At 48.0% G+C, this 15638-nt stretch overlaps 36 non-coding genes across 36 annotated transcripts; all 36 read right to left on the bottom strand.

Moving 5' to 3' along the window:
• Window positions 1-153: 153 nt before the first annotated feature.
• Trnad-guc (transfer RNA aspartic acid (anticodon GUC)) lies at window positions 154-225 on the bottom strand. Its single transcript has one exon. It is a non-coding gene; the product is annotated as a tRNA-Asp (tRNA).
• A 297-nt stretch (window positions 226-522) lies between these two features.
• Window positions 523-594, bottom strand: Trnad-guc (transfer RNA aspartic acid (anticodon GUC)). The gene has a single exon. It is a non-coding gene; the product is annotated as a tRNA-Asp (tRNA).
• Window positions 595-891: 297 nt separating this feature from the next.
• Window positions 892-963, bottom strand: Trnad-guc (transfer RNA aspartic acid (anticodon GUC)). Its single transcript has one exon. It is a non-coding gene; the product is annotated as a tRNA-Asp (tRNA).
• Window positions 964-1260: 297 nt separating this feature from the next.
• Trnad-guc (transfer RNA aspartic acid (anticodon GUC)) lies at window positions 1261-1332 on the bottom strand. Its single transcript has one exon. It is a non-coding gene; the product is annotated as a tRNA-Asp (tRNA).
• Window positions 1333-1629: 297 nt separating this feature from the next.
• Trnad-guc (transfer RNA aspartic acid (anticodon GUC)) lies at window positions 1630-1701 on the bottom strand. Its single transcript has one exon. It is a non-coding gene; the product is annotated as a tRNA-Asp (tRNA).
• A 297-nt stretch (window positions 1702-1998) lies between these two features.
• Trnad-guc (transfer RNA aspartic acid (anticodon GUC)) lies at window positions 1999-2070 on the bottom strand. The gene has a single exon. It is a non-coding gene; the product is annotated as a tRNA-Asp (tRNA).
• A 1035-nt stretch (window positions 2071-3105) lies between these two features.
• Trnad-guc (transfer RNA aspartic acid (anticodon GUC)) lies at window positions 3106-3177 on the bottom strand. The gene has a single exon. It is a non-coding gene; the product is annotated as a tRNA-Asp (tRNA).
• A 298-nt stretch (window positions 3178-3475) lies between these two features.
• Window positions 3476-3547, bottom strand: Trnad-guc (transfer RNA aspartic acid (anticodon GUC)). Its single transcript has one exon. It is a non-coding gene; the product is annotated as a tRNA-Asp (tRNA).
• Window positions 3548-3844: 297 nt separating this feature from the next.
• On the bottom strand, window positions 3845-3916 carry Trnad-guc (transfer RNA aspartic acid (anticodon GUC)). The gene has a single exon. It is a non-coding gene; the product is annotated as a tRNA-Asp (tRNA).
• Window positions 3917-4213: 297 nt separating this feature from the next.
• Trnad-guc (transfer RNA aspartic acid (anticodon GUC)) lies at window positions 4214-4285 on the bottom strand. Its single transcript has one exon. It is a non-coding gene; the product is annotated as a tRNA-Asp (tRNA).
• A 665-nt stretch (window positions 4286-4950) lies between these two features.
• Trnad-guc (transfer RNA aspartic acid (anticodon GUC)) lies at window positions 4951-5022 on the bottom strand. The gene has a single exon. It is a non-coding gene; the product is annotated as a tRNA-Asp (tRNA).
• Window positions 5023-5319: 297 nt separating this feature from the next.
• Trnad-guc (transfer RNA aspartic acid (anticodon GUC)) lies at window positions 5320-5391 on the bottom strand. The gene has a single exon. It is a non-coding gene; the product is annotated as a tRNA-Asp (tRNA).
• Window positions 5392-5688: 297 nt separating this feature from the next.
• Window positions 5689-5760, bottom strand: Trnad-guc (transfer RNA aspartic acid (anticodon GUC)). Its single transcript has one exon. It is a non-coding gene; the product is annotated as a tRNA-Asp (tRNA).
• Window positions 5761-6057: 297 nt separating this feature from the next.
• Window positions 6058-6129, bottom strand: Trnad-guc (transfer RNA aspartic acid (anticodon GUC)). Its single transcript has one exon. It is a non-coding gene; the product is annotated as a tRNA-Asp (tRNA).
• Window positions 6130-6426: 297 nt separating this feature from the next.
• Window positions 6427-6498, bottom strand: Trnad-guc (transfer RNA aspartic acid (anticodon GUC)). The gene has a single exon. It is a non-coding gene; the product is annotated as a tRNA-Asp (tRNA).
• A 665-nt stretch (window positions 6499-7163) lies between these two features.
• On the bottom strand, window positions 7164-7235 carry Trnad-guc (transfer RNA aspartic acid (anticodon GUC)). The gene has a single exon. It is a non-coding gene; the product is annotated as a tRNA-Asp (tRNA).
• Window positions 7236-7532: 297 nt separating this feature from the next.
• Window positions 7533-7604, bottom strand: Trnad-guc (transfer RNA aspartic acid (anticodon GUC)). Its single transcript has one exon. It is a non-coding gene; the product is annotated as a tRNA-Asp (tRNA).
• A 296-nt stretch (window positions 7605-7900) lies between these two features.
• On the bottom strand, window positions 7901-7972 carry Trnad-guc (transfer RNA aspartic acid (anticodon GUC)). Its single transcript has one exon. It is a non-coding gene; the product is annotated as a tRNA-Asp (tRNA).
• Window positions 7973-8638: 666 nt separating this feature from the next.
• Trnad-guc (transfer RNA aspartic acid (anticodon GUC)) lies at window positions 8639-8710 on the bottom strand. The gene has a single exon. It is a non-coding gene; the product is annotated as a tRNA-Asp (tRNA).
• A 297-nt stretch (window positions 8711-9007) lies between these two features.
• Trnad-guc (transfer RNA aspartic acid (anticodon GUC)) lies at window positions 9008-9079 on the bottom strand. The gene has a single exon. It is a non-coding gene; the product is annotated as a tRNA-Asp (tRNA).
• Window positions 9080-9376: 297 nt separating this feature from the next.
• Trnad-guc (transfer RNA aspartic acid (anticodon GUC)) lies at window positions 9377-9448 on the bottom strand. The gene has a single exon. It is a non-coding gene; the product is annotated as a tRNA-Asp (tRNA).
• A 297-nt stretch (window positions 9449-9745) lies between these two features.
• On the bottom strand, window positions 9746-9817 carry Trnad-guc (transfer RNA aspartic acid (anticodon GUC)). Its single transcript has one exon. It is a non-coding gene; the product is annotated as a tRNA-Asp (tRNA).
• Window positions 9818-10114: 297 nt separating this feature from the next.
• On the bottom strand, window positions 10115-10186 carry Trnad-guc (transfer RNA aspartic acid (anticodon GUC)). The gene has a single exon. It is a non-coding gene; the product is annotated as a tRNA-Asp (tRNA).
• A 297-nt stretch (window positions 10187-10483) lies between these two features.
• Window positions 10484-10555, bottom strand: Trnad-guc (transfer RNA aspartic acid (anticodon GUC)). Its single transcript has one exon. It is a non-coding gene; the product is annotated as a tRNA-Asp (tRNA).
• Window positions 10556-10851: 296 nt separating this feature from the next.
• Trnad-guc (transfer RNA aspartic acid (anticodon GUC)) lies at window positions 10852-10923 on the bottom strand. Its single transcript has one exon. It is a non-coding gene; the product is annotated as a tRNA-Asp (tRNA).
• Window positions 10924-11220: 297 nt separating this feature from the next.
• On the bottom strand, window positions 11221-11292 carry Trnad-guc (transfer RNA aspartic acid (anticodon GUC)). Its single transcript has one exon. It is a non-coding gene; the product is annotated as a tRNA-Asp (tRNA).
• A 666-nt stretch (window positions 11293-11958) lies between these two features.
• On the bottom strand, window positions 11959-12030 carry Trnad-guc (transfer RNA aspartic acid (anticodon GUC)). Its single transcript has one exon. It is a non-coding gene; the product is annotated as a tRNA-Asp (tRNA).
• Window positions 12031-12327: 297 nt separating this feature from the next.
• On the bottom strand, window positions 12328-12399 carry Trnad-guc (transfer RNA aspartic acid (anticodon GUC)). The gene has a single exon. It is a non-coding gene; the product is annotated as a tRNA-Asp (tRNA).
• A 297-nt stretch (window positions 12400-12696) lies between these two features.
• Trnad-guc (transfer RNA aspartic acid (anticodon GUC)) lies at window positions 12697-12768 on the bottom strand. The gene has a single exon. It is a non-coding gene; the product is annotated as a tRNA-Asp (tRNA).
• Window positions 12769-13065: 297 nt separating this feature from the next.
• Trnad-guc (transfer RNA aspartic acid (anticodon GUC)) lies at window positions 13066-13137 on the bottom strand. The gene has a single exon. It is a non-coding gene; the product is annotated as a tRNA-Asp (tRNA).
• Window positions 13138-13434: 297 nt separating this feature from the next.
• On the bottom strand, window positions 13435-13506 carry Trnad-guc (transfer RNA aspartic acid (anticodon GUC)). The gene has a single exon. It is a non-coding gene; the product is annotated as a tRNA-Asp (tRNA).
• A 301-nt stretch (window positions 13507-13807) lies between these two features.
• Trnad-guc (transfer RNA aspartic acid (anticodon GUC)) lies at window positions 13808-13879 on the bottom strand. The gene has a single exon. It is a non-coding gene; the product is annotated as a tRNA-Asp (tRNA).
• Window positions 13880-14176: 297 nt separating this feature from the next.
• On the bottom strand, window positions 14177-14248 carry Trnad-guc (transfer RNA aspartic acid (anticodon GUC)). The gene has a single exon. It is a non-coding gene; the product is annotated as a tRNA-Asp (tRNA).
• A 297-nt stretch (window positions 14249-14545) lies between these two features.
• On the bottom strand, window positions 14546-14617 carry Trnad-guc (transfer RNA aspartic acid (anticodon GUC)). Its single transcript has one exon. It is a non-coding gene; the product is annotated as a tRNA-Asp (tRNA).
• Window positions 14618-14914: 297 nt separating this feature from the next.
• Window positions 14915-14986, bottom strand: Trnad-guc (transfer RNA aspartic acid (anticodon GUC)). Its single transcript has one exon. It is a non-coding gene; the product is annotated as a tRNA-Asp (tRNA).
• Window positions 14987-15283: 297 nt separating this feature from the next.
• On the bottom strand, window positions 15284-15355 carry Trnad-guc (transfer RNA aspartic acid (anticodon GUC)). The gene has a single exon. It is a non-coding gene; the product is annotated as a tRNA-Asp (tRNA).
• Window positions 15356-15638: the final 283 nt, after the last annotated feature.

Genomic DNA, 15638 nt, shown 5'->3' with positions numbered 1-15638 from the left:
TTGCCATACATAGCCAAATCCCTACCAGAAATGGACAGTAATATATACTACTATGCACATCCATCATACACACAGACATTGGTGTCCTTGACGACCAACAGCGTCAAGAAGGGGACACTTCTTTTAAAATTGACAGTAAAAAAAAACGTACATCTCCCCGGCCGGGAATTGAACCCGGGTCTCCCGCGTGACAGGCGGGGATACTGACCACTATACTACCGAGGATTGGCTGAGAGCAACACGGCAAAATAACAGGCTGTACAGTGGAGGGCATACCCCAGCTCTCATCCAAGTTGAAACACTCACACGCTTAAACGTCAGCACTGGGCATGCCTTTCCGTGTGAGAAACACACAGCTATCACTAGACATTGCCATACATAGCCAAATCCCTACCAGAAATGGACAGTAATATATACTACTGTGCACATCCATCATACACACAGACATTGGTGTCCTTGACGACCAACAACGTCAAGAAGGGGACACTTCTTTTAAAATTGACAGTAAAAAAAAACGTACATCTCCCCGGCCGGGAATTGAACCCGGGTCTCCCGCGTGACAGGCGGGGATACTGACCACTATACTACCGAGGATTGGCTGAGAGCAACACGGCAAAATAACAGGCTGTACAGTGGAGGGCATACCCCAGCTCTCATCCAAGTTGAAACACTCACACGCTTAAACGTCAGCACTGGGCATGCCTTTCCGTGTGAGAAACACACAGCTATCACTAGACATTGCCATACATAGCCAAATCCCTACCAGAAATGGACAGTAATATATACTACTATGCACATCCATCATACACACAGACATTGGTGTCCTTGACGACCAACAGCGTCAAGAAGGGGACACTTCTTTTAAAATTGACAGTAAAAAAAAACGTACATCTCCCCGGCCGGGAATTGAACCCGGGTCTCCCGCGTGACAGGCGGGGATACTGACCACTATACTACCGAGGATTGGCTGAGAGCAACACGGCAAAATAACAGGCTGTACAGTGGAGGGCATACCCCAGCTCTCATCCAAGTTGAAACACTCACACGCTTAAACGTCAGCACTGGGCATGCCTTTCCGTGTGAGAAACACACAGCTATCACTAGACATTGCCATACATAGCCAAATCCCTACCAGAAATGGACAGTAATATATACTACTATGCACATCCATCATACACACAGACATTGGTGTCCTTGACGACCAACAGCGTCAAGAAGGGGACACTTCTTTTAAAATTGACAGTAAAAAAAAACGTACATCTCCCCGGCCGGGAATTGAACCCGGGTCTCCCGCGTGACAGGCGGGGATACTGACCACTATACTACCGAGGATTGGCTGAGAGCAAGACGGCAAAATAACAGGCTGTACAGTGGAGGGCATACCCCAGCTCTCATCCAAGTTGAAACACTCACACGCTTAAACGTCAGCACTGGGCATGCCTTTCCGTGTGAGAAACACACAGCTATCACTAGACATTGCCATACATAGCCAAATCCCTACCAGAAATGGACAGTAATATATACTTCTATGCACATCCATCATACACACAGACATTGGTGTCCTTGACGACCAACAACGTCAAGAAGGGGACACTTCTTTTAAAATTGACAGTAAAAAAAAACGTACATCTCCCCGGCCGGGAATTGAACCCGGGTCTCCCGCGTGACAGGCGGGGATACTGACCACTATACTACCGAGGATTGGCTGAGAGCAACACGGCAAAATAACAGGCTGTACAGTGGAGGGCATACCCCAGCTCTCATCCAAGTTGAAACACTCACACGCTTAAACGTCAGCACTGGGCATGCCTTTCCGTGTGAGAAACACACAGCTATCACTAGACATTGCCATACATAGCCAAATCCCTACCAGAAATGGACAGTAATATATACTACTATGCACATCCATCATACACACAGACATTGGTGTCCTTGACGACCAACAGCGTCAAGAAGGGGACACTTCTTTTAAAATTGACAGTAAAAAAAAACGTACATCTCCCCGGCCGGGAATTGAACCCGGGTCTCCCGCGTGACAGGCGGGGATACTGACCACTATACTACCGAGGATTGGCTGAGAGCAACACGGCAAAATAACAGGCTGTACAGTGGAGGGCATACCCCAGCTCTCATCCAAGTTGAAACACTCACACGCTTAAACGTCAGCACTGGGCATGCCTTTCCGTGTGAGAAACACACAGCTATCACTAGACATTGCCATACATAGCCAAATCCCTACCAGAAATGGACAGTAATATATACTTCTATGCACATCCATCATACACACAGACATTGGTGTCCTTGACGACCAACAACGTCAAGAAGGGGACACTTCTTCTAAAATTGACAGTAAAAAAAACCGTACATCTCCCCGGCCGGGAATTGAACCCGGGTGTCCCGCGTGACAGGCGGGGATACTGACCACTATACTACCGAGGATTGGCTGAGAGCAAGACGGCAAAATAACAGGCTGTACAGTGGAGGGCATACCCCAGCTCTCATCCAAGTTGAAACACTCACACGCTTAAACGTCAGCACTGGGCATGCCTTTCCGTGTGAGAAACACACAGCTATCACTAGACATTGCCATACATAGCCAAATCCCTACCAGAAATGGACAGTAATATATACTACTATGCACATCCATCATACACACAGACATTGGTGTCCTTGACGACCAACAGCGTCAAGAAGGGGACACTTCTTTTAAAATTGACAGTAAAAAAAAACGTACATCTCCCCGGCCGGGAATTGAACCCGTGTCTCCCGCGTGACAGGCGGGGATACTGACCACTATACTACCGAGGATTGGCTGAGAGCAACACGGCAAAATAACAGGCTGTACAGTGGAGGGCATACCCCAGCTCTCATCCAAGTTGAAACACTCACACGCTTAAACGTCAGCACTGGGCATGCCTTTCCGTGTGAGAAACACACAGCTATCACTAGACATTGCCATACATAGCCAAATCCCTACCAGAAATGGACAGTAATATATACTACTATGCACATCCATCATACACACAGACATTGGTGTCCTTGACGACCAACAGCGTCAAGAAGGGGACACTTCTTTTAAAATTGACAGTAAAAAAAAACGTACATCTCCCCGGCCGGGAATTGAACCCGGGTCTCCCGCGTGACAGGCGGGGATACTGACCACTATACTACCGAGGATTGGCTGAGAGCAACACGGCAAAATAACAGGCTGTACAGTGGAGGGCATACCCCAGCTCTCATCCAAGTTGAAACACTCACACGCTTAAACGTCAGCACTGGGCATGCCTTTCCGTGTGAGAAACACACAGCTATCACTAGACATTGCCATACATAGCCAAATCCCTACCAGAAATGGACAGTAATATATACTACTATGCACATCCATCATACACACAGACATTGGTGTCCTTGACGACCAACAGCGTCAAGAAGGGGACACTTCTTTTAAAATTGACAGTAAAAAAAAACCGTACATCTCCCCGGCCGGGAATTGAACCCGGGTCTCCCGCGTGACAGGCGGGGATACTGACCACTATACTACCGAGGATTGGCTGAGAGCAACACGGCAAAATAACAGGCTGTACAGTGGAGGGCATACCCCAGCTCTCATCCAAGTTGAAACACTCACACGCTTAAACGTCAGCACTGGGCATGCCTTTCCGTGTGAGAAACACACAGCTATCACTAGACATTGCCATACATAGCCAAATCCCTACCAGAAATGGACAGTAATATATACTACTATGCACATCCATCATACACACAGACATTGGTGTCCTTGACGACCAGCAACGTCAAGAAGGGGACACTTCTTTTAAAATTGACAGTAAAAAAAAACGTACATCTCCCCGGCCGGGAATTGAACCCGGGTCTCCCGCGTGACAGGCGGGGATACTGACCACTATACTACCGAGGATTGGCTGAGAGCAACACGGCAAAATAACAGGCTGTACAGTGGAGGGCATACCCCAGCTCTCATCCAAGTTGAAACACTCACACGCTTAAACGTCAGCGCTGGGCATGCCTTTCCGTGTGAGAAACACACAGCTATCACTAGACATTGCCATACATAGCCAAATCCCTACCAGAAATGGACAGTAATATATACTACTATGCACATCCATCATACACACAGACATTGGTGTCCTTGACGACCAGCAACGTCAAGAAGGGGACACTTCTTTTAAAATTGACAGTAAAAAAAAACGTACATCTCCCCGGCCGGGAATTGAACCCGGGTCTCCCGCGTGACAGGCGGGGATACTGACCACTATACTACCGAGGATTGGCTGAGAGCAACACGGCAAAATAACAGGCTGTACAGTGGAGGGCATACCCCAGCTCTCATCCAAGTTGAAACACTCACACGCTTAAACGTCAGCGCTGGGCATGCCTTTCCGTGTGAGAAACACACAGCTATCACTAGACATTGCCATACATAGCCAAATCCCTACCAGAAATGGACAGTAATATATACTACTATGCACATCCATCATACACACAGACATTGGTGTCCTTGACGACCAGCAACGTCAAGAAGGGGACACTTCTTTTAAAATTGAGAGTAAAAAAAACGTACATCTCCCCGGCCGGAAATTGAACCCGGGTCTCCCGCGTGACAGGCGGGGATACTGACCACTATACTACCGAGGATTGGCTGAGAGCAACACGGCAAAATAACAGGCTGTACAGTGGAGGGCATACCCCAGCTCTCATCCAAGTTGAAACACTCACACGCTTAAACGTCAGCGCTGGGCATGCCTTTCCGTGTGAGAAACACACAGCTATCACTAGACATTGCCATACATAGCCAAATCCCTACCAGAAATGGACAGTAATATATACTACTATGCACATCCATCATACACACAGACATTGGTGTCCTTGACGACCAGCAACGTCAAGAAGGGGACACTTCTTTTAAAATTGACAGTAAAAAAAAACGTACATCTCCCCGGCCGGGAATTGAACCCGGGTCTCCCGCGTGACAGGCGGGGATACTGACCACTATACTACCGAGGATTGGCTGAGAGCAACACGGCAAAATAACAGGCTGTACAGTGGAGGGCATACCCCAGCTCTCATCCAAGTTGAAACACTCACACGCTTAAACGTCAGCGCTGGGCATGCCTTTCCGTGTGAGAAACACACAGCTATCACTAGACATTGCCATACATAGCCAAATCCCTACCAGAAATGGACAGTAATATATACTACTATGCACATCCATCATACACACAGACATTGGTGTCCTTGACGACCAGCAACGTCAAGAAGGGGACACTTCTTTTAAAATTGACAGTAAAAAAAAACGTACATCTCCCCGGCCGGGAATTGAACCCGGGTCTCCCGCGTGACAGGCGGGGATACTGACCACTATACTACCGAGGATTGGCTGAGAGCAACACGGCAAAATAACAGGCTGTACAGTGGAGGGCATACCCCAGCTCTCATCCAAGTTGAAACACTCACACGCTTAAACGTCAGCGCTGGGCATGCCTTTCCGTGTGAGAAACACACAGCTATCACTAGACATTGCCATACATAGCCAAATCCCTACCAGAAATGGACAGTAATATATACTACTATGCACATCCATCATACACACAGACATTGGTGTCCTTGACGACCAGCAACGTCAAGAAGAGGACACTTCTTTTAAAATTGACAGTAAAAAAAACCGTACATCTCCCCGGCCGGGAATTGAACCCGGGTCTCCCGCGTGACAGGCGGGGATACTGACCACTATACTACCGAGGATTGGCTGAGAGCAACACGGCAAAATAACAGGCTGTACAGTGGAGGGCATACCCCAGCTCTCATCCAAGTTGAAACACTCACACGCTTAAACGTCAGCGCTGGGCATGCCTTTCCGTGTGAGAAACACACAGCTATCACTAGACATTGCCATACATAGCCAAATCCCTACCAGAAATGGACAGTAATATATACTACTATGCACATCCATCATACACACAGACATTGGTGTCCTTGACGACCAGCAACGTCAAGAAGGGGACACTTCTTTTAAAATTGACAGTAAAAAAAAACGTACATCTCCCCGGCCGGGAATTGAACCCGGGTCTCCCGCGTGACAGGCGGGGATACTGACCACTATACTACCGAGGATTGGATGAGAGCAACACGGCAAAATAACAGGCTGTACAGTGGAGGGCATACCCCAGCTCTCATCCAAGTTGAAACACTCACACGCTTAAACGTCAGCGCTGGGCATGCCTTTCCGTGTGAGAAACACACAGCTATCACTAGACATTGCCATACATAGCCAAATCCCTACCAGAAATGGACAGTAATATATACTACTATGCACATCCATCATACACACAGACATTGGTGTCCTTGACGACCAGCAACGTCAAGAAGGGGACACTTCTTTTAAAATTGACAGTAAAAAAAAACGTACATCTCCCCGGCCGGGAATTGAACCCGGGTCTCCCGCGTGACAGGCGGGGATACTGACCACTATACTACCGAGGATTGGCTGAGAGCAACACGGCAAAATAACAGGCTGTACAGTGGAGGGCATACCCCAGCTCTCATCCAAGTTGAAACACTCACACGCTTAAACGTCAGCGCTGGGCATGCCTTTCCGTGTGAGAAACACACAGCTATCACTAGACATTGCCATACATAGCCAAATCCCTACCAGAAATGGACAGTAATATATACTACTATGCACATCCATCATACACACAGACATTGGTGTCCTTGACGACCAGCAACGTCAAGAAGGGGACACTTCTTTTAAAATTGACAGTAAAAAAAACGTACATCTCCCCGGCCGGAAATTGAACCCGGGTCTCCCGCGTGACAGGCGGGGATACTGACCACTATACTACCGAGGATTGGCTGAGAGCAACACGGCAAAATAACAGGCTGTACAGTGGAGGGCATACCCCAGCTCTCATCCAAGTTGAAACACTCACACGCTTAAACGTCAGCGCTGGGCATGCCTTTCCGTGTGAGAAACACACAGCTATCACTAGACATTGCCATACATAGCCAAATCCCTACCAGAAATGGACAGTAATATATACTACTATGCACATCCATCATACACACAGACATTGGTGTCCTTGACGACCAACAACGTCAAGAAGGGGACACTTCTTTTAAAATTGACAGTAAAAAAAACCGTACATCTCCCCGGCCGGGAATTGAACCCGGGTCTCCCGCGTGACAGGCGGGGATACTGACCACTATACTACCGAGGATTGGCTGAGAGCAACACGGCAAAATAACAGGCTGTACAGTGGAGGGCATACCCCAGCTCTCATCCAAGTTGAAACACTCACACGCTTAAACGTCAGCGCTGGGCATGCCTTTCCGTGTGAGAAACACACAGCTATCACTAGACATTGCCATACATAGCCAAATCCCTACCAGAAATGGACAGTAATATATACTACTATGCACATCCATCATACACACAGACATTGGTGTCCTTGACGACCAGCAACGTCAAGAAGGGGACACTTCTTTTAAAATTGACAGTAAAAAAAAACGTACATCTCCCCGGCCGGGAATTGAACCCGGGTCTCCCGCGTGACAGGCGGGGATACTGACCACTATACTACCGAGGATTGGCTGAGAGCAACACGGCAAAATAACAGGCTGTACAGTGGAGGGCATACCCCAGCTCTCATCCAAGTTGAAACACTCACACGCTTAAACGTCAGCGCTGGGCATGCCTTTCCGTGTGAGAAACACACAGCTATCACTAGACATTGCCATACATAGCCAAATCCCTACCAGAAATGGACAGTAATATATACTACTATGCACATCCATCATACACACAGACATTGGTGTCCTTGACGACCAGCAACGTCAAGAAGCGGACACTTCTTTTAAATTGACAGTAAAAAAAACCGTACATCTCCCCGGCCGGGAATTGAACCCGGGTCTCCCGCGTGACAGGCGGGGATACTGACCACTATACTACCGAGGATTGGCTGAAAGCAACACGGCAAAATAACAGGCTGTACAGTGGAGGGCATACCCCAGCTCTCATCCAAGTTGAAACACTCACACGCTTAAACGTCAGCGCTGGGCATGCCTTTCCGTGTGAGAAACACACAGCTATCACTAGACATTGCCATACATAGCCAAATCCCTACCAGAAATGGACAGTAATATATACTACTATGCACATCCATCATACACACAGACATTGGTGTCCTTGACGACCAGCAACGTCAAGAAGGGGACACTTCTTTTAAAATTGACAGTAAAAAAAAACGTACATCTCCCCGGCCGGGAATTGAACCCGGATCTCCCGCGTGACAGGCGGGGATACTGACCACTATACTACCGAGGATTGGCTGAAAGCAACACGGCAAAATAACAGGCTGTACAGTGGAGGGCATACCCCAGCTCTCATCCAAGTTGAAACACTCACACGCTTAAACGTCAGCGCTGGGCATGCCTTTCCGTGTGAGAAACACACAGCTATCACTAGACATTGCCATACATAGACAAATCCCTACCAGAAATGGACAGTAATATATACTACTATGCACATCCATCATACACACAGACATTGGTGTCCTTGACGACCAGCAACGTCAAGAAGGGGACACTTCTTTTAAAATTGACAGTAAAAAAAAACGTACATCTCCCCGGCCGGGAATTGAACCCGGGTCTCCCGCGTGACAGGCGGGGATACTGACCACTATACTACCGAGGATTGGCTGAGAGCAACACGGCAAAATAACAGGCTGTACAGTGGAACGCATACCCCAGCTCTCATCCAAGTTGAAACACTCACACGCTTAAACGTCAGCGCTGGGCATGCCTTTCCGTGTGAGAAACACACAGCTATCACTAGACATTGCCATACATAGCCAAATCCCTACCAGAAATGGACAGTAATATATACTACTATGCACATCCATCATACACACAGACATTGGTGTCCTTGACGACCAGCAACGTCAAGAAGGGGACACTTCTTTTAAAATTGACAGTAAAAAAAAACGTACATCTCCCCGGCCGGGAATTGAACCCGGGTCTCCCGCGTGACAGGCGGGGATACTGACCACTATACTACCGAGGATTGGCTGAGAGCAACACGGCAAAATAACAGGCTGTACAGTGGAGGGCATACCCCAGCTCTCATCCAAGTTGAAACACTCACACGCTTAAACGTCAGCGCTGGGCATGCCTTTCCGTGTGAGAAACACACAGCTATCACTAGACATTGCCATACATAGCCAAATCCCTACCAGAAATGGACAGTAATATATACTACTATGCACATCCATCATACACACAGACATTGGTGTCCTTGACGACCAGCAACGTCAAGAAGGGGACACTTCTTTTAAAATTGACAGTAAAAAAAACCGTACATCTCCCCGGCCGGGAATTGAACCCGGGTCTCCCGCGTGACAGGCGGGGATACTGACCACTATACTACCGAGGATTGGCTGAGAGCAACACGGCAAAATAACAGGCTGTACAGTGGAGGGCATACCCCATCTCTCATCCAAGTTGAAACACTCACACGCTTAAACGTCAGCGCTGGGCATGCCTTTCCGTGTGAGAAACACACAGCTATCACTAGACATTGCCATACATAGCCAAATCCCTACCAGAAATGGACAGTAATATATACTACTATGCACATCCATCATACACACAGACATTGGTGTCCTTGACGACCAGCAACGTCAAGAAGGGGACACTTCTTTTAAAATTGACAGTAAAAAAAAACGTACATCTCCCCGGCCGGGAATTGAACCCGGGTCTCCCGCGTGACAGGCGGGGATACTGACCACTATACTACCGAGGATTGGCTGAGAGCAACACGGCAAAATAACAGGCTGTACAGTGGAGGGCATACCCCAGCTCTCATCCAAGTTGAAACACTCACACGCTTAAACGTCAGCGCTGGGCATGCCTTTCCGTGTGAGAAACACACAGCTATCACTAGACATTGCCATACATAGCCAAATCCCTACCAGAAATGGACAGTAATATATACTACTATGCACATCCATCATACACACAGACATTGGTGTCCTTGACGACCAGCAACGTCAAGAAGGGGACACTTCTTTTAAAATTGACAGTAAAAAAAAACGTACATCTCCCCGGCCGGGAATTGAACCCGGGTCTCCCGCGTGACAGGCGGGGATACTGACCACTATACTACCGAGGATTGGCTGAGAGCAACACGGCAAAATAACAGGCTGTACAGTGGAGGGCATACCCCAGCTCTCATCCAAGTTGAAACACTCACACGCTTAAACGTCAGCGCTGGGCATGCCTTTCCGTGTGAGAAACACACAGCTATCACTAGACATTGCCATACATAGCCAAATCCCTACCAGAAATGGACAGTAATATATACTACTATGCACATCCATCATACACACAGACATTGGTGTCCTTGACGACCAGCAACGTCAAGAAGCGGACACTTCTTTTAAAATTGACAGTAAAAAAAACCGTACATCTCCCCGGCCGGGAATTGAACCCGGGTCTCCCGCGTGACAGGCGGGGATACTGACCACTATACTACCGAGGATTGGCTGAGAGCAACACGGCAAAATAACAGGCTGTACAGTGGAGGGCATACCCCAGCTCTCATCCAAGTTGAAACACTCACACGCTTAAACGTCAGCGCTGGGCATGCCTTTCCGTGTGAGAAACACACAGCTATCACTAGACATTGCCATACATAGCCAAATCCCTACCAGAAATGGACAGTAATATATACTACTATGCACATCCATCATACACACAGACATTGGTGTCCTTGACGACCAGCAACGTCAAGAAGGGGACACTTCTTTTAAAATTGACAGTAAAAAAAACGTACATCTCCCCGGCCGGGAATTGAACCCGGGTCTCCCGCGTGACAGGCGGGGATACTGACCACTATACTACCGAGGATTGGCTGAGAGCAACACGGCAAAATAACAGGCTGTACAGTGGAGGGCATACCCCAGCTCTCATCCAAGTTGAAACACTCACACGCTTAAACGTCAGCGCTGGGCATGCCTTTCCGTGTGAGAAACACACAGCTATCACTAGACATTGCCATACATAGCCAAATCCCTACCAGAAATGGACAGTAATATATACTACTATGCACATCCATCATACACACAGACATTGGTGTCCTTGACGACCAGCAACGTCAAGAAGGGGACACTTCTTTTAAAATTGACAGTAAAAAAAACCGTACATCTCCCCGGCCGGGAATTGAACCCGGGTCTCCCGCGTGACAGGCGGGGATACTGACCACTATACTACCGAGGATTGGCTGAGAGCAACACGGCAAAATAACAGGCTGTACAGTGGAGGGCATACCCCAGCTCTCATCCAAGTTGAAACACTCACACGCTTAAACGTCAGCGCTGGGCATGCCTTTCCGTGTGAGAAACACACAGCTATCACTAGACATTGCCATACATAGCCAAATCCCTACCAGAAATGGACAGTAATATATACTACTATGCACATCCATCATACACACAGACATTGGTGTCCTTGACGACCAGCAACGTCAAGAAGGGGACACTTCTTTTAAAATTGACAGTAAAAAAAAACGTACATCTCCCCGGCCGGGAAATGAACCCGGGTCTCCCGCGTGACAGGCGGGGATACTGACCACTATACTACCGAGGATTGGCTGAGAGCAACACGGCAAAATAACAGGCTGTACAGTGGAGGGCATACCCCAGCTCTCATCCAAGTTGAAACACTCACACGCTTAAACGTCAGCGCTGGGCATGCCTTTCCGTGTGAGAAACACACAGCTATCACTAGACATTGCCATACATAGCCAAATCCCTACCAGAAATGGACAGTAATATATACTACTATGCACATCCATCATACACACAGACATTGGTGTCCTTGACGACCAACAACGTCAAGAAGGGGACACTTCTTTTAAAATTGACAGTAAAAAAAACCGTACATCTCCCCGGCCGGGAATTGAACCCGGGTCTCCCGCGTGACAGGCGGGGATACTGACCACTATACTACCGAGGATTGGCTGAGAGCAACACGGCAAAATAACAGGCTGTACAGTGGAGGGCATACCCCAGCTCTCATCCAAGTTGAAACACTCACACGCTTAAACGTCAGCGCTGGGCATGCCTTTCCGTGTGAGAAACACACAGCTATCACTAGACATTGCCATACATAGCCAAATCCCTACCAGAAATGGACAGTAATATATACTACTATGCACATCCATCATACACACAGACATTGGTGTCCTTGACGACCAGCAACGTCAAGAAGCGGACACTTCTTTTAAAATTGACAGTAAAAAAAAACGTACATCTCCCCGGCCGGGAATTGAACCCGGGTCTCCCGCGTGACAGGCGGGGATACTGACCACTATACTACCGAGGATTGGCTGAAAGCAACACGGCAAAATAACAGGCTGTACAGTGGAGGGCATACCCCAGCTCTCATCCAAGTTGAAACACTCACACGCTTAAACGTCAGCGCTGGGCATGCCTTTCCGTGTGAGAAACACACAGCTATCACTAGACATTGCCATACATAGCCAAATCCCTACCAGAAATGGACAGTAATATATACTACTATGCACATCCATCATACACACAGACATTGGTGTCCTTGACGACCAGCAACGTCAAGAAGGGGACACTTCTTTTAAAATTGACAGTAAAAAAAACCGTACATCTCCCCGGCCGGGAATTGAACCCGGGTCTCCCGCGTGACAGGCGGGGATACTGACCACTATACTACCGAGGATTGGCTGAAAGCAACACGGCAAAATAACAGGCTGTACAGTGGAGGGCATACCCCAGCTCTCATCCAAGTTGAAACACTCACACGCTTAAACGTCAGCGCTGGGCATGCCTTTCCGTGTGAGAAACACACAGCTATCACTAGACATTGCCATACATAGCCAAATCCCTACCAGAAATGGACAGTAATATATACTACTATGCACATCCATCATACACACAGACATTGGTGTCCTTGACGACCAGCAACGTCAAGAAGGGGACACTTCTTTTAAAATTGACAGTAAAAGAAAACGTACATCTCCCCGGCCGGGAATTGAACCCGGGTCTCCCGCGTGACAGGCGGGGATACTGACCACTATACTACCGAGGATTGGCTGAAAGCAACACGGCAAAATAACAGGCTGTACAGTGGAGGGCATACCCCAGCTCTCATCCAAGTTGAAACACTCACACGCTTAAACGTCAGCGCTGGGCATGCCTTTCCGTGTGAGAAACACACAGCTATCACTAGACATTGCCATACATAGCCAAATCCCTACCAGAAATGGACAGTAATATATACTACTATGCACATCCATCATACACACAGACATTGGTGTCCTTGACGACCAGCAACGTCAAGAAGGGGACACTTCTTTTAAAATTGACAGTAAAAAAAAACGTACATCTCCCCGGCCGGGAATTGAACCCGGGTCTCCCGCGTGACAGGCGGGGATACTGACCACTATACTACCGAGGATTGATTGGCTGAAAGCAACACGGCAAAATAACAGGCTGTACAGTGGAGGGCATACCCCAGCTCTCATCCAAGTTGAAACACTCACACGCTTAAACGTCAGCGCTGGGCATGCCTTTCCGTGTGAGAAACACACAGCTATCACTAGACATTGCCATACATAGCCAAATCCCTACCAGAAATGGACAGTAATATATACTACTATGCACATCCATCATACACACAGACATTGGTGTCCTTGACGACCAGCAACGTCAAGAAGGGGACACTTCTTTTAAAATTGACAGTAAAAAAAAACGTACATCTCCCCGGCCGGGAATTGAACCCGGGTCTCCCGCGTGACAGGCGGGGATACTGACCACTATACTACCGAGGATTGGCTGAAAGCAACACGGCAAAATAACAGGCTGTACAGTGGAGGGCATACCCCAGCTCTCATCCAAGTTGAAACACTCACACGCTTAAACGTCAGCGCTGGGCATGCCTTTCCGTGTGAGAAACACACAGCTATCACTAGACATTGCCATACATAGCCAAATCCCTACCAGAAATGGACAGTAATATATACTACTATGCACATCCATCATACACACAGACATTGGTGTCCTTGACGACCAGCAACGTCAAGAAGGGGACACTTCTTTTAAAATTGACAGTAAAAAAAAACGTACATCTCCCCGGCCGGGAATTGAACCCGGGTCTCCCGCGTGACAGGCGGGGATACTGACCACTATACTACCGAGGATTGGCTGAAAGCAACACGGCAAAATAACAGGCTGTACAGTGGAGGGCATACCCCAGCTCTCATCCAAGTTGAAACACTCACACGCTTAAACGTCAGCGCTGGGCATGCCTTTCCGTGTGAGAAACACACAGCTATCACTAGACATTGCCATACATAGCCAAATCCCTACCAGAAATGGACAGTAATATATACTACTATGCACATCCATCATACACACAGACATTGGTGTCCTTGACGACCAGCAACGTCAAGAAGGGGACACTTCTTTTAAAATTGACAGTAAAAAAAAACGTACATCTCCCCGGCCGGGAATTGAACCCGGGTCTCCCGCGTGACAGGCGGGGATACTGACCACTATACTACCGAGGATTGGCTGAAAGCAACACGGCAAAATAACAGGCTGTACAGTGGAGGGCATACCCCAGCTCTCATCCAAGTTGAAACACTCACACGCTTAAACGTCAGCGCTGGGCATGCCTTTCCGTGTGAGAAACACACAGCTATCACTAGACATTGCCATACATAGCCAAATCCCTACCAGAAATGGACAGTAATATATACTACTATGCACATCCATCATACACACAGACATTGGTGTCCTTGACGACCAGCAACGTCAAGAAGGGGACACTTCTTTTAAAATTGACAGTAAAAAAAAACGTACATCTCCCCGGCCGGGAATTGAACCCGGGTCTCCCGCGTGACAGGCGGGGATACTGACCACTATACTACCGAGGATTGGCTGAAAGCAACACGGCAAAATAACAGGCTGTACAGTGGAGGGCATACCCCAGCTCTCATCCAAGTTGAAACACTCACACGCTTAAACGTCAGCGCTGGGCATGCCTTTCCGTGTGAGAAACACACAGCTATCACTAGACATTGCCATACATAGCCAAATCCCTACCAGAAATGGACAGTAATATATACTACTATGCACATCCATCATACACACAGACATTGGTGTCCTTGACGACCAGCAACGTCAAGAAGGGGACACTTCTTTTAAAATTGACAGTAAAAAAAAACGTACATCTCCCCGGCCGGGAATTGAACCCGGGTCTCCCGCGTGACAGGCGGGGATACTGACCACTATACTACCGAGGATTGGCTGAAAGCAACACGGCAAAATAACAGGCTGTACAGTGGAGGGCATACCCCAGCTCTCATCCAAGTTGAAACACTCACACGCTTAAACGTCAGCGCTGGGCATGCCTTTCCGTGTGAGAAACACACAGCTATCACTAGACATTGCCATACATAGCCAAATCCCTACCAGAAATGGACAGTAATATATACTACTATGCACATCCATCATACACACAGACATTGGTGTCCTTGACGACCAGCAACGTCAAGAAGGGGACACTTCTTTTAAAATTGACAGTAA

The sequence above is a fragment of the Haliotis asinina genome, chromosome 9, assembly GCF_037392515.1.
Source record: "Haliotis asinina isolate JCU_RB_2024 chromosome 9, JCU_Hal_asi_v2, whole genome shotgun sequence".
Classification (NCBI taxonomy): domain Eukaryota; kingdom Metazoa; phylum Mollusca; class Gastropoda; order Lepetellida; family Haliotidae; genus Haliotis; species Haliotis asinina.
The sequence above is the reverse complement of the archived record's forward strand: the minus strand, read 5'-3'. Positions and strand labels throughout refer to the sequence as shown.